Source organism: Nerophis ophidion, linkage group LG06 (genome assembly GCF_033978795.1).
Source record: "Nerophis ophidion isolate RoL-2023_Sa linkage group LG06, RoL_Noph_v1.0, whole genome shotgun sequence".
NCBI classification, from domain to species: Eukaryota; Metazoa; Chordata; class Actinopteri; order Syngnathiformes; family Syngnathidae; genus Nerophis; species Nerophis ophidion.
Genome location: NC_084616.1, coordinates 47,809,396 through 47,825,513, shown reverse-complemented (window position 1 = coordinate 47,825,513; position 16,118 = coordinate 47,809,396). Strand labels below are relative to the sequence as shown.

Here is a 16,118-nt window from a genome sequence, read left to right as displayed (position 1 = left end):
GGTTTGTAGCAGATTGCACAGTACAGTACATATTCCGTACAATTGACCATTAAATGGTTACACCCGAATAAGTTTCATCAACTTGTTTAAGTCCGGGTTAATCAATTCATGGTAAAATATATATATTTATATACAAATAAATAATTTGTACAAATAAACGCATATTTGTAAATATATTTTTGAGATAAATAAAACGTATACAATTCTACCTCCCTAACCCATTACCTCCATGCTTGGCACTCAGCATTAAGGGTTGGAACTGGGGGTTAAATCACCAAAAATGATTCCCGGGCGTGGCCACCACTGCTGCCCACTGCTCCCCTCACCTCCGAGGGGGTGATGGGTCGAATGCAGATAATCATTTCGCCACATCTAGTATGTGTGTGACAATCATTGGTACTTTAACTTAACAAAGTGCATGCAAGTGAAGGCACCACGAAGACAAGCGGTGTGTTTCCCACAATGTTGTGGTATTCTCACTTCTGGCCAGTGGGTGACGATATTTTACCGGCAGAACTTTTGGTGAGCCCCTTCAAGTGTTCTCTCACCCCGACATGAAGAAAGATGCTGTCATGCTGCTGAGTGCCTCTCACACACACTAGTCCCAGCATCCCCGGCTACCATTACATTACTCCCTCTTTTTTTTAAATTCCAAACTCCCATCATTTATGACAGCGTCGTCTCAAAGGTGCTGCGTTCACGGCCAGACGCGACCAAAGGCACGCTGCGGCTGTAGTGGCTAACTAACGTTGGCTAATTGCTCCTCGCTGCTATTGTTTGTTGTTGCAGCCACTACGCCAAACACATCACAGATGTTGTAGATCAAGCTCCCGAAGGTAAGTGTCATGTCTCCTTTAACCAAAAACCTATAACTGCGGTTGGTAGCCACCGGGGCTAACTCGTCTGTTAGCGCCGAGTTAGCCTGTGAGACCCGGCTGTCCTGCGCTCTGGAGCGGGTTAGCAATCACGGCTAGCCGGCTAACTGCTAGCACTGATTGAGGGAGCGGTGTATTGTCTGGCTGCCAACTGATCCTTCCAAGCGGTTGGCGTCAAGCACATGCAGCGCAGTCGTTCCGGCGTGTGTTTCGGGAACAGCATGTGTGTTTTCAACGTGTATACAACGCCGATATAACCCAGCAGAGCGAGCTTGTCCCCCATTTCGAAATGGCATCCAGAGTATGTATGTGTGTGTTCCAGGTAGTAGTCGGAGCCCTTGGAGCCATTGTGATTATTAGCCCCACTGCTATCATCATCATGCTGCCTTTTGTGTGCCAATATGTTGCCTTTCAACTACTGGAGGGCTCATCCCGTGTAGCTGCTTGGATAATATTGTACTTCATGAAGGCTTGAGCTTGTAATGTTGCTGGATAAGTGGTCCACAATGAGGACAATTGTAGACTTTGTCAAGCTTTTGAAGGCTGTGAAGTTCAAAACAAGCACTGGTCAATAAGTTGTCATCACTGATGTGAGTTAAGATGATGCTATTCCAGTGGTTCTTAAAGGCCTACTGAAACCCACTACTACCCACCACGCAGTTTAATAGTTTATATATCAATGATGAAATATTAACATTGCAACACACCCTTTTAGTTTACTAAATCACAATTTTAAATTTCCCGGGAGCTCCGTCTTGAAAACGTTGTGTAATGTTGACGTGTACGCAAGACGTCACAGGTTTTAAGGAAATATGAGCGCTGCACACACACACAGCTAAAAGTCGTCTGCTTTAACGGCATAATTACACAGTATAATTACACAGTATTTTGGAGATCTGTGTTGCTGAATCTTTTGCAATTTGTTCAACTACTATTGGAGAAGTCACTGTAGAAAGATGGAGTTGGGAAGCTTTAGCCTTTAGCCACACAAACACACGGTGATTCCTTGTTTAAAATTCCTGGAGGTGGACCAGGGGTTCGTGCAGCTGCCTCACAATACAAAGGTTCTGAGTAATCCTTGGTTCAATCCCGGGCGTAGGATCTTTCTGTGTGGAGTTTGCATGTTCTCCCCATGACTGCGTGGGTTCCCTCCGGGTACTCCGGCTTCCTCCCACCTCCAAAGACATGCACCTGGGGATAGGTTGATTGGCAACACTAAATTGGCCTTAATGTCTGAATGAGAGTGGATGTTGTCTGTCTATCTGTGTGGGCGACTTGTCCAGGGTGTACACCGCCTTCCGCCCAAATGCAGCTTAGATAGGCTCCAGGGACCCCCAAAGGGACAAGCGGTAAAAAATGGATGGATGGATGGATGAAATAGGGAAAGATACAGAAACATAGATATCTGAAACCGTCATCCAATGCATGCATCGTAGTGTTTGTAGCCAAAGCTAAATTACAACACTTTTTTCCCCAACAACAACACAGATCTAACATCATTAAAATAGGAACATAAAAAGAATGAGGCAAAGAGGAGTCAATAAGTCAATAATAATGATAATAACAAATCCAAACAAGATAAAAGCCAGTAGTAATAATAATAATAATAATAACAACAACAACAACAACAACACTGGGCAGCACAGTGGAAAAGGGGTTAGTGCATCTTCCTCACAATACGAAGGTTCTCCTGAGTAGTCCTGGGTTCAATTCCCGGGCTTGAGATCTTTTTTTGTTGAGTTTGCATGTCCTTCCCGTGACTGCGTGGGTTCCCTCTGGGTACTCCGGCTTCCTCCCACTTCCAAAGACATGGACCTGGGGATAGGTTGCTTGGCAACACTAAATTGGCCCCAGTGTATGAATGTGAGTGTGAATGTTGTCTGTCTATCCGTGTTGGCCCTGCGATGAGGTGGCGACTTGTCCAGGGTGTACTCCGCCTTCCGCCCGAATGCAGCTGAGATAGGCTCCAGCCCAAAGGGACAAGCGGTAGAAAATGGATGGATGGATGAGATAGGGAAAGATACAGAAACATAGATATCTGAAACAGTCATCCAATGCATGCATCATAGTGTTTGTAGCCAAAGCTAATTTACAACACTTTTGTCCCCAACAACAACAACACAGATCTAACATGATTAAAATAGGAAAATAAAAAAGATTGAGGCAAAGAGGAGTCAATAATAATGATGATAGTAATAATACAGACAAAGTGAAAACCAGAGAAAAGTCAATAAAAATAATAACAGAGATAAAGTCTTTCATACCGACAGCCATCAGGCTGTATAATGCATATGTTCCTTTTTGACTGTACTAGTATGTATCATAGACTGTATTTCATACTTGCCAACCCTCCCGATTTTCCCAGGAGACTCCCGAATTTCAGTGCCCCTCCCGAAAATCTCCCGGGGTCAACCATTCTCCCGAATTTCACCCGATTTCCACCCGGACAACATAATTGGGGGCGTGCCTTAAAGGCACTGCCTGTAGCGTCCTCTACAACCTGTCGTCACGTCCGCTTTTCCTCAATACAAGCAGCGTGCCGGCCCAGTCACACGATATATGCGGCTTTAACACACGCACAAGTGAACGCAAAGCATACTTGATCAACAGCCATACAGGTCACACTGAGGTTGGCCGTATAAACAACTTTAACACTGTTACAAATATGCCCCACACTGTAAACACACACCAAACAAGAATGAATAACACATTTCGGGAGAACATCCGCACCGCAACACAACACAAACACAACAGAACAAATACCCAGAACTTCTTGCAGCGCTAACTTTTCCGGGACGCTACAATATACACCCCCCAATAAAGTACTTTCTATTCTATTCTATTCTAAAGTGCAAACTAGATAAAAGCCAATAATAATAACACAGACAAAGTGCAAACCAGATAAGAACCAATCAGTATAAATTAGTAAACACTAAACATGGCAACACGATTGTTGCTCCACTAGCCACAATTTTGTTTGTTTTTTGAATGTGTCAGGTAGAGAGTTCCATAGTTGTGCTTGTATAGCACTTTTCTACCTTCAAGGTAGGGCTGGGCAATATATCGATATACGATATGAATCGCAGGTTTGTCTCTGTGCGATATAGAAAATGACTATATCGTAATAATCGAGTAGACGTTCTCACGCAGTTGTTATTAGCTTCGGGCTTTACACTACAGGCTCTCCTCGCTCTTTCCTGTGTCTCCTTCTCACAGACAAGCAGGCGCACATTCTTACATACGTCACATACTGTCACGTCATACGTCACATACGTACACGTCCTCGCCCAGCAGAGAGGTAGTGACGTGGCTAACGTTAGCTGTGATGCTAGGGGGTGGTTGCGAGAGAAAGAAAGTGCGAATCTCGTAACAAATGAAGAATTAATTCACAAGAAAAACAGCAAGGGGTCCATCGTCTGGCGGTGGTTCGGCTTCAAGCGGGAATATGTCGAATAGACAACTTTAATTTGTCATATGTGGGGCACAAGCGTTGCTACCAAAAGTAGCATTACTGCTAATATGTAGCATCATTTGAAAAGTCACCTGCTAATAAATTTAATAAATACAGTTTTGCTAAATTAGATAGATAGATAGTACTTTATTGATTCCTTCAGGAGAGTTCCTTCAGGAAAATTAAAATTCCAGCAGCAGTGTACAGAGTTGAGATCAATTTAAATAAAATTAAAAAGTAAATAAAGGGGGTTTAAATGGAAAAAAAGTAGAGAATTATTACGATAAGAATAAAAAAATAAAAAGCAACAATGGGAATAAAAATATAACAGTAAAATAAGAATATAACAAGACAAAGTAGGCAGTAGTGACCATGTTATGAAAACGTATTGGCAACCAGTCCAGGGTGTTCCCCTCTTCTGGCCGCAAGTCAGCTGGGATTGGCTCCAGCTTACCCTTTGCCCCAATGCAGTGTTTTTCAACCTTTTTCGAGCCAAGGCACATTTTTTTCATTGAAAAAATCCGGAGGCACACCACCAGCAGAAATCATTAAAAAATGAAACTCAGTAGACAATAAAAAGTTGTCGTCGCAATTAAATTGTATATAAATTTAAACCACAACCCACTATGCATAACTATATCTCTTCGCTCAAAGTAGGTGTACTGTCATGATCTGTCACATTACGCCATAACTTAGTTTGAGTTTTTGGTGTTTTCCTGTGCATAGTGTTTTAGTTCTTGTCTTGTGGCCGTATTTTGGTGGCTTTTCCTGTTTTGTCGGTATTTTCCTATTACAGTTTCATGTCTTACTTTGGGCGCTATTCCCCGCACCTGCTTTGTTTTACCAATCAAGAATATTTAAAATGTTGCTGTCTTTTTTTGTGTGGAGATTGTTGATTGTCATGTCATGTATGGATGTACTTTGTGGACGGCGTCTCTGCTCCACACACTAAGTCTTTGCTGTCGTCCAGCATTCTGTTTTTGTTTGCTTTGTAGCCAGTTCAGTTTTAGTTTTGTTCCTGCATAGCCATCCATAAGCTTTTATGCCTTTTCTTAGGGGCACTCACCTTTTGTTTAGTATGTGTTTATACCAAGGGTAGTATCAGTATGTGATCAATACTAGAGTGATTAGATGGATATTTTTATTTTGTCAAAATCACTTTTTGTAGTTTTTGTTAATGTTTACAAACTCAGTGAATAGTTCTCTGGACATGGGAGGACTTTTAGGCCCAAAACCAAATGATTTAAATAAGCAGTAGATAGCAGTTGTTACTTTTGTTCAGTTTTTGGGAACATTTTTTTTTTTGCTCAAACTATTTTTTTTTTATATAATACAATGGAATAAGGAACTGGTTTAAATATTGTTAAACTGTCAATAGCACTGAACATAAACCTATTGAACAATGTGATCGGTATCCGCCAATTTCTCTCATGGATGATTGGAATCGGAATCGGCATCATAAAACTGATCGGAACGTCCTCAATGAAAATGTTAGTCTCTCCCAAGTTTTGAACTGAACTGAACTCCAGAGCTGTCAGTGGAGTAGCCCTGCTGTATGGTTTTCATGCCAAATCATTCCTTTTTAAAGCAGTGCCATTAAATATAAGGTCAGTCTCGTTCAAGAAAGATAGTTGAATGTCAACGCAACACACACACACACACACGCACATGCACACACACTTACTGCATTCCAGCCCCAAATGTATGGATCATTGCCAATGCAATCCTCATTAAGTTACTTACTTATATTAGACGCTTACTGATGTAAACAAACATTTTAAATGTTAAAATAATATTATTGCACTTATATATATTTTCAATGTCATTTGTAGTATTTCAATTCAGACATTTGCAAAAAAGGCTAAATTATTTTATATATAAACATATCTCGGTATTAGACAGAATCAGATTTCCTATTAGCTAAAAAGACTAGCAATTTGTGCCATGCTGCCAGCACCATCACCCCTTGTGGCTAGACGAGGAATAGGAAGATATTTAGACTTCTTATGAACTAGGGGTTACACGATATACGAGATAAACGATAGAAATTTGGCTGACGATAAAGGTTGATATCTAGATAGAGCATGTTGATGACACATTCTCTCTGTGACAAGCCAATGACCGCCTCCTCAACACACTGTAGCATTCTTCTTAAAATCTTGACACAATTCAAGTCACTAATCCTCGCCACCATGGTGACAAATAAAGGCTCAATTTGAATACCCCTCCTCTGCCCTTGGTTTCGCCCACTACACTATATAGTTGGAGGAGAAAGATGGCAGACCAAAAAAAACAACGAAGCGTACAAATGTAACTAATATGCGTAATAAATGGATTTCATAATTATGACACTTGTGGCTTTAGTCAGACTTCACAACCTCTGCCACTTCACGTAACTATTGGCTTCAAACACAAATACACAATTAAAAACATTTTACTAGAGATAATGGCTTTTTTGCCGATATCCGATATTCCAATATTGTCCAACTCTTAATTACCGATACCGATATTTACAGTCGTGGAATTAACACATTATTATGCCTAATGTTGTGGTGATGCCCCGCTGGATGCATTAAACAATGTAACGGGGTTTTCCAAAATTCTGGTAAATCAACTCAAGTTATGGAAAAAAATGCCAACATGGCACTGCCATTTTTATTATTGAAGTCACAAAGTGCATTATTTTTTTAACATGCCTCAAAAAGGCAGCTTGGAATTTGGGACATGCTCTCCCTGAGAGAGCATGAGATGGTTGAGGGGGGCGGGGTTGAGGTGGGGTAGAAATTGCGTGGGGTGTATATTTTAGTGTCCCGGAAGAGTTAATGCTGCAAGGGGTTCTGTGTATTTGTTCTGTTGTGTTTATGTTGTGTTACGTTGGGATGTTTTCCCGAAATGTGTTTGTCATTCATGTTTGTTGTGGGTTCACAGTGTGGCGCATATTTGTAACAGTGTTAATTTTGTTTACACGGCCACCCTCAGTGTGACCTGTATGGCTGTTAACCAAGTATGCGTTGCATTCACTCGTTTGAAAAGCCGTAGATGTTATGTGACTGGGCCGGCACGCAAACTCAGTGCCTTAAAGGTTTATTGGCGCTCTATACTCCTCCATATGTCCGTGTACACAGTGGAGTTTTAAAAAGTCATAAATTTGACTTTTTGAAACCGATGCTGATAATTTCCGATATTACATTTTAAAGCATTTATCGACCGATAGTATCGGCAGTCCGATATCATCGGACATCTCTACATTTTACACATTTTCTTGTACATTTCGCAAAAAAACATCTAATTGTTTTTCTTCTAAATGAAGACAGGCAAAAGAAAATAAGAAGATCACAAGCGTGTGACTGCATTTTGAAAGTAATCAAACATTTGTTGCATCTGCCTTACGTCACTACTGGCAAACGGCGAGGGTTGATGACATAGCTAGACTCGACCGACGTCCGTATGCATAGGGACATATTTGCAATACTTCACCATTGCACTAGATGACAGAGCCAAAGGGGAGGGTCAAGTGGGGGGGACAATTCGAATTGAGCGTAAGCGTGTTTCCAAATGTACATAATCACTGGAGGACGAGGTATGTTAAACATGCCACACTACACATCGTAGTAGGATACAAGAAGCCACGCTAAGGCTAAGGCTCGATCTCTTGAATGTAAAAAGGATGGACGGATCCATACATATATTGACAGGAACAATAGCAAGTATGTATTTGAATATGTGGTTGATTCTACATTGATTAGATCAATATTTCTTATCACAAAATAGTTTTTTTTGTTTACAAACCTGGGAGACAGGTGGAGTTTAATGGCCAGTTTTTGCTTATGTCTACTATTTTTTTACTCGAGCATTGACTTTGTTTTGCTCAATATTAAAAAGGGAAGGAAATTATTGAAATATTTAATTGATCTGATTACACGGCCATCCTGTGTTTTGAATTGAATAATCATTAAAAAGTTATCATTAAACACGACTTTGAAAATTTGAAGTGTAAATATTTCTGCATGACAAGGTTTTTTTACGTTTTTGTAGTATTGTCGAAAACACTTTTGAAACCGATGAATTAGTGCTAATTACATTTTTACAGAAGTGTAGATAAAAACATGTGAACAACAAAAAGTAACCAGCTACTTACAGTAAATTAATAATTGTTTTAAGAAAATAATACAACCTGAAATAACACTAGTTACCGCATGCTGCAGCAGCCTAATTACCAGCCTGTGTCCTGTTTCATGTATCATTTATATGACAAAATGATACATTATGTATACTATATTGTTATCGCTGGAGGCTGCAATGTATATCACGATATAGATTTTAGGCCATCCCTGTTAGGAACCATCATATTCAGTTGGAACCTTGTTGAGCTTTGGACTACAGTATGTATGGCGCCAACTTAGCTAGTAGAGCAAAAAAACAACAACAAACAAACCAAAAAACGTCACATATCCTTGTAATGCTTGTTTTATTTTCCTAGAGTGCCAACAACTCACTTGTTTATTCCAAGCCCTTCCTTCGTCTTTATGGTGACACGGGAGCCTGCCTTTGCCTGCTTGTCAAAGTGTCACACTGTTAGTCAACACCTACATTAAATTGAATTACTCAAGAGCCTAAAAGCATTGCTTGGTAAATCAGGGCATTACGTTTAATGGCCTTAAACAACCTACCGTGTTTCGCTGTTTCCAATCATTCATGCCTTTTGGCTTCTGCTTTGCTTGGTAAAGACTTAAACGTTTAATATGTCTTTTTGATAACGTTCGTGCAGGACATTTTTAACGTTCTATTATGTGTTTTTTTCTTCAGTGGGACGAAAATCCCCATTTTCAGGCCAGTTCAGGGGGTTAGAAGAGGCCAAGGTGTTTTTTTTATTGGTGTTTCAAATTGAGCTCAGGCAGCAGCGGCGGTGAAAATGACGAGTGACACACCCCGTCTACTGAATGTTAATGTGTCCAAGGGCTTGCAGATTAATCATAAGAGAAACGTAATAGCTTTAGTTATTTGCTTTTTAATGATTCATGTCTGTTGGAGTCGTGTCAGCTCCCTGCCAGCATGAATATGTAGTGAATAGAAGGAAGGGAAAATACAATCCATTTTCACTACAGTCTGGCACTCTTGAGTATTTGTCGGATGATTTGTCTTTACCCACGCTGTATTTGAATGGCCTCTTACTGTTTTTCACCTACATGCCATCACTTGGGTGTATTTTTGTACACCTCCACCCTGAATGGCCGAGATGATTGGCCATTATAATGCTTGGCTGTGGATTCCGAGCTGTGTCAGACCGTGCACAAGGTGCCGTAATAAAGGCGCTGGTGTGGCGACCTGCGTTGTAAAATAGATATTTCACTGTGTGCAATCCAATTGTGCTTGAAAGCAAGGTGACTGGCTGTTGTACTGGCTGATGAGAGCAGTTCTTATACTCTGCACTTTGAAATTATGCTGACAGAAGGTATGGAGTAAATAGTGAAATGTTGTCTCATCAGAAACACATTCAAAGACTGCTTACATAAAACCGTTTTGGAATAAAACATGTCATTTTGGTCGCTCACTAACATGCCAATGCCGTTTTTGTTAGTAAAAGTACAATCTTTTAAAAACCGTAGATGTTATGTGACTGGGCCGGCACGCAAACTCAGTGCCTTAAAGGTTTATTGGCGCTCTATACTCCTCCATATGTCCGTGTACACAGTGGCCTTTTATTGATGTCTCAATATTTTTAGGCCATGTCACGGTACACGATATATATCTCGATATTTTGTCTTAGCCTTGAATTAACACTTGATGCATATAAACACAGCAGTATGATGATTCTATGTGTCTACATTAAAACATTCTTCTTCATACTGCATTCATATATGCTAATTTTAAAGTTTCATGCAGAGAGGGAAATCACAACTAAGTCAATTTACCAAAACTGTATTTATTAAGCTGTTATTAAGCAGTGGCACAAACATTCATGTCATTTCCAAAACAGAAAGTGCAAAATTGTCAGAGATATTTTAAAACAAGCTATTAGTTCACTTTTGTGCATGATATCACTAAGATAACATATTAAGACAACACTAAATTAAAGTGCCCTTTTTGTACAGAATGCCACTACAATAGTTTAAAACAAATAAAGTTCACTTTTGTGCATGATGTCACACAACATATTTTAATAACTGTCAAACAAAAATGAGCTGCATAATGGGAAATCAAATAGTGTATGTCCTTCGCTATGTGGTAGGTTCCTGCGGGCGTTATCTCCTTCTGTTGTTGGAAATTTATTTCATACGGTGTTGATCTGGAAATGGTTCCTTGGGCATTTAGTGGGTGTGGCACCGAACGGAGATGTTGATATGCGGAGTTTCAAGCACTCTTCATTCTCTAGCTGGTGACTTTTTAAATGATGCTGCAAATTAGCAGTGCTGCTACTTTTTGTAGCAATGCTTTTGCCGCATACTTGACATATTACGGTTGTCTGTTCAACATCTTCCCGCTTGAAGCCAAAACCACCGCCAGACGATGGACTCCGTGCTGTTTTTCTGGGGAATTAATTCTTCCTTCATTTGTTACCAGATTCACACCTTCTTTTTCTCGTATTACCACTCGCACCGCTCCGTTAGCACCGCTCCGCTAGCACCACAGCTAACGATACCCCTGTCGCTACCTCTCTGCTCCGCGAGAGCGAATGACATTGCACGCGCGACAGTTTGTGCCGTATGTAACAAGGTGCGCTTGTTTTATGTCACTGTGTGAAGGAGAGACAAGAAATAGTGAGAAACACCTGTAGTGTGATGCCAGCAGCTAAAAGCAACTGCGTGAGAACGTATAGTTGAATATGATTTTCTATATCACATAAAGACAAACTTGCGATATATCGAGTATGTTCGATATATCGCCCAGCCCTACCTCAAAGTGACATTCGTCAATCCTGTGTAAACATGCACATTTGTGTATGTCACCCAAGATTAAGCTTGGGACGATTTTAAATAAACCAAATAATTGAATGATAAATAAAAATGAACTTGATAAATTGCCATATTCGTGTGTTAGTTTTTTTCGTCCGTCTGGTCCAAACAGAGGCTTCACTCTTTGCATCGCTCTCAGCACTGAAATGCCATTATTCAATAGCAGAATTGAATGGACGGAGTCCATCCATCCATTGTCTCGGTGGGTGGAGGCGGGACCGCTTGCTCACTGACAGGATGCACCTGTCAGTGAGCAAGCCTCCTCACTCATTGCGACTCGCTCGTGAGAAACACAGCAAGTTTACAAAACTAAGGAGGAAAAAAGATGGATTGCAAAGCCAAAAAGATGGATTGCAAAGCCAAATATCCGGTGTGGTAATATTTCTGCTTCAAACGAGTTAGCAAGATGGGCCCATTAACACGACCGAACAAGCAAGTATGCCCAATTTGTTGGAAAGTGATGGCAAAAAACCCCCCATAAAACAACAAAACAAACCACCCGGTCCAGTTTTTCCATCTGGGGAAAAAAACTGCAGTTGAAGATGTCAGCTATTTATTGAAGTGCAAATGTTTGCTAGCAAAGACTAAGCGTCAATTATACTTTTATTATTTGTTTACTTATTTAGGATAATTAAAATTACTTGGCCTTCCAGTGGCAGTGGTAGAAAAAAACAAATGAAAACTCAAGGTTTATTGCCTTTGAAAGGATTGGATGGTTGTAAAATGCATTGTCTTTCAAAAAAATGCAAAGAAAGAAAACCTTTTTGCGAGATTCTTCTTTTGTCAACAGATACTTACTATTCTGTCTTTATACATTCAATACATACTTTAACTTTTAGTTCCCTTTTATTTATGCCTAAAATAGTGCTTGTTAGTTTAATGGATTAGTCACAGGATGCTTCATCCTCTTAAGACACATATAAACATAAAACGTCTCAGTCAAGTCGATAAATACAAGTACCCCAGTTTATAGATGCTATTGTCCACATACAGTATAGACATTAAGGAGTTTACTGTTAAGACCCTTCAATCTATTGCTAAATCAATTGCTACCCAAAACCACAGAATGTGAAGGTTTCTGAGTTTAAGTCAACCATGGAGTCTTACTTTGAATAAATTCTCAGCACATTATTAAAGATGATCTGATGTCATGCTGGAGACATTTCTGGCAATTAGCCTTCCTGAAGCGCTCTTTGAAACGATGTGGGCATTCATTTTTACGGTCCAAGGTTGGCTCAACCCATCCTACGTTAGTCATCATCCTGCATTAAAATTATAATCATGATAACATAACTAATGAGTAACTTCAGTTGACAAATAATGTAATATGTTGACACTATGATTTCAGCGTTAACGGAATCACAGCATTGGTCAATAAATATGGGATCTACTGTTAAGTGTGTAATATCACGGACATTTATGTAAATGTGACTGAAATGCGGTCATCATCCCCAAAACAATCAACCAGGGCTGGACGATATGGCCTTTTATTAATATCTCCATTTTTTTAGGCCATGTCACGATACACAATATATATCTCGATATTTTGCCTTAGCTTTGAATTTACACTTGATGCAAATATCAATCAATCAATCAATGTTTATTTATATAGCCCCAAATCACAAATGTCTCAAAGGACTGCACAAGTCATTACGACTACAACATCCTCGGAAGAACCCACAAAAGGGCAAGGAAAACTCACACCCAGTGGGCAGGGAGAATTCACATCCAGTGGGACGCCAGTGACAATGCTGACTATGAGAAACCTTGGCAAAAGTCAGTAGTATGATGATTCTATTTGTCTACATTAAAACATTCTTCTTCATACAGAGTTACTATATGCTCATTTTAAACTTTCATGCGGAGAGGGGAATCACAACTAAGTCGATTTACCAAAACTGTATTTACTAAACCGTTATTAAGCAGTGGCACAAACATTCATGTCATTTCCAAATTAGAAAGTGCACAGATGTCAGAGACATTTTAAAACAAGCTATTAGTGCACTTTTGTGAATGATGTCACCAAGATGACATATCAAAACAACGCTAAATTCAAGTCCACTTTTTGTACAGAACGCCACTACAATAGTTAAATACAAATAAAGTGCACTTTTGTGCACGATGTCAAAATATATTTCAATAACTATCAAATAAAAATGAGCTGCATAATAGGTTCTTGCGGACGTTATCTCCTGTTGACTTTTTTTTCATACGGTGTTCATCTGAAAATAGTTGCTTCGGCATTTTGTTGGTGTGGCACCGGCCGGAGATGTTGACCTGCAGTTTCAAGCCCTCTTCATTCTCTAGCGGGTTACTTTTCAAATGATGCTACATTAGCAGTGCTGCTACTTTTTGTAGCAACGCTTTTGCCGCATAAATGTTGAACATCTTCCCTCTTGAAGACCAACCACAGTCAGACGATGGATACTGTGCTGTTTTTCTTGGTATGTAATTTTTCATCCATTTGTTACCAGATTCACACCTTCTCTCTCTCGTATTAACACCCGCACGGCCGCACCTCACCGTTAGCATCACAGCTAATGTTACCATGTCGCTACCTCTCTGCTCCGCGGGAGTGTGGGACGTTCAAGTCTCTATGAAAAGGAGACAAAAAAGACTGGGAAACACATTAAGTGTAATGCCCGCAGCTAAAAGCAACTGTGTGAGAATGTATACTCGAATTTTACGATGTAGTCATTTTCTATATCGCACAGAGACAAACCCGCAATATATCGAAATATCGCCCAGTCCTAGGTTCTTATATAATTTAGTCTTTGTCATTTCAATAATTTCTCCTTAACCAAGCACAAGTATTGTATCCAGTTACTCGATTAACTGAAAGGATTTTCAGTCGAATTCTCGATTTACAAAAATATTTGATAGTTGTAGCCATATTAGACTACTCGTTGTTTTATTTTAACTTGCAATGGTTTTTCGTGATGGGATTTTCTTGGTAGAAAGGAATAGAAAACACAAATAATCCATCAAATTTGGGCAGCTCCACTGACAATGTTGTTACACAGAACTGTATATGATACCAAAAAGGGTTATAGGCATTAATGCGCAAAAACAATAAGAAATAACAAAGCACAAGAATAGTCTTGATTATTTAATGAATGTTTTTTTGCAATATTTCTGGCTGTTACTTATAAAAATTAACATTTTTGTGTAAATATTGCATCCTTTGTCAGAGTAAAACGTGATTTTCTCGCACAACCAGGGAGGTTCCGTGCACGGTTTCCCCCTAAGTCTTCCTCAATGCGTGTGCCAAGAGCAGGGTAATCGGCTGTAGCCAAAGCCTGGTGTGGTGTTTTAAGATATTGGACTGACACGCAGGGGCCACACTAGCAGAATGAGGCAAGAACATTCCCACCATATACGCTTCACTGAAACCACAAGCAGCAGCAACCACAGCGGCCCCTTTTCTCTGGCTTATCCCAGCAAGTCAGCAGAAGAAAGATACTGGATGTGTTATAAATATGTTCTTTGTCAGTTTCCTTTCACCTGTCACAAGAGCTGCCTCATATTTCACCCTGGTTTGATGAAGGCCCGGCTTTGCAGCTTCACTATTGTGCCAAAGAGAGCTTTTTGTGAGTTATCAATATGTGCTTCATAGATATGTATATTAATATAAGGCGGGTGGTATTATAGACATATGAACAGATTATGTGTTTGTCATAACCGACACAGTACACATTCCATGGTTTCAAATATTATGTTTAATCAAAATCAAGGCCTCTGTCTGCAAGATGTTAAATTGTGGAGGCGTTCCCAGATTGCAAATGAAACAACCCCTCAGCCTCTCCCCAAAAATTATTATAGTTTATCTTTTGAAAATGTACACCATTTAAATATATATCTTTAAGTCGTCACTGCTATTTTTTTTCCAGGCATGTTTAAAAAGAAACTTCATACACATTATATAGATTCACCCAGTCACAACATTGTGTGCACCTGACTCTCCGGTGGATTCAGACGTACTTAAAAGCAGCTGCTTTTAGCAGCATTTATGTCACGTCTGTGTTATTATGCGCATGCCATAAAGGGGAGGAGCTCTTTTCTCTCTCTCTAATTGAGAGCTTTGCTCAATGCAGTATTAGTCAACTGGCGGGCCACATCTGGCCCGCCGAACATTACCCAAATATCCTTGATGAAACTATTAAAACTAGGGTTGATAATTAATGCAGTACTCCAGCGAGGCATGTGCCATAATGAAGCAGCAGTTGGGTGAATAGAAGTCTACTCATTCACCTGGAAAAAAAATCTAAATTTGCAAAAATCAGACTTTTTAACAACGACTGGATTACAAAATATGAGTGTTCTTCCCCGAGCAAGTAGTCGAGTCCTTGTTTTCTGGTGGTCCTTTTAAGTGACGGACACATGGATCCAGACAAGCGGCAACAACGGTAGAAATTCCAGCATGTAAGCTGGAGTTCATTTTTATTTATAGCAACACACTTCTAACTTTCGGCAGTAAATGTGTGTTCGTACTTCCCGTAAACCAATGCGTGTGTTTTCTAATCGTGGCAGACAGGTAATAGGTTATAGAAAACAAAGATGGCTATTTTTGGACATATGAGGATTCACAACGTTATCTTTTAAAGCTGAATATATGGATAGCTGGAATATATGAACTGCGGCTGGTAAAAGCTATGTTGTTAAAAATTAAATTCTTACCCAAAATCAACTGGAAAAAAACAACCCCGGCATGCTTGACCAAACGGACAACTGTCCATTGAGTAAGTCATTATAATATTGATCATGATACACGGTAGAAAATGGATGGATGGATCGATGGATACATGTGGCACCTCATTCTTGTTAGTACAAATACATACA

The 16,118-nt window shown here is 39.8% G+C and overlaps 1 protein-coding gene across 6 annotated transcripts in view; it reads left to right on the top strand.

Annotated features, from left to right (window-relative positions):
* The first annotated feature begins 516 nt into the window (after positions 1 to 516).
* The window catches only part of rerea (arginine-glutamic acid dipeptide (RE) repeats a), a 346,862-nt gene continuing 331,260 nt past the window's right edge, over positions 517 to 16,118 (top strand). For 2 of the 6 annotated variants that reach the window (XM_061903966.1, XM_061903961.1), the window contains exon 1: positions 518 to 836. The gene's annotated coding sequence lies outside the window, so the exon portion shown is untranslated. Of the gene's footprint in view, positions 837 to 16,118 lie in introns of all 6 variants that reach the window. The other 4 variants (XM_061903967.1, XM_061903963.1, XM_061903965.1 and 1 more) reach the window with 3 other exon arrangements.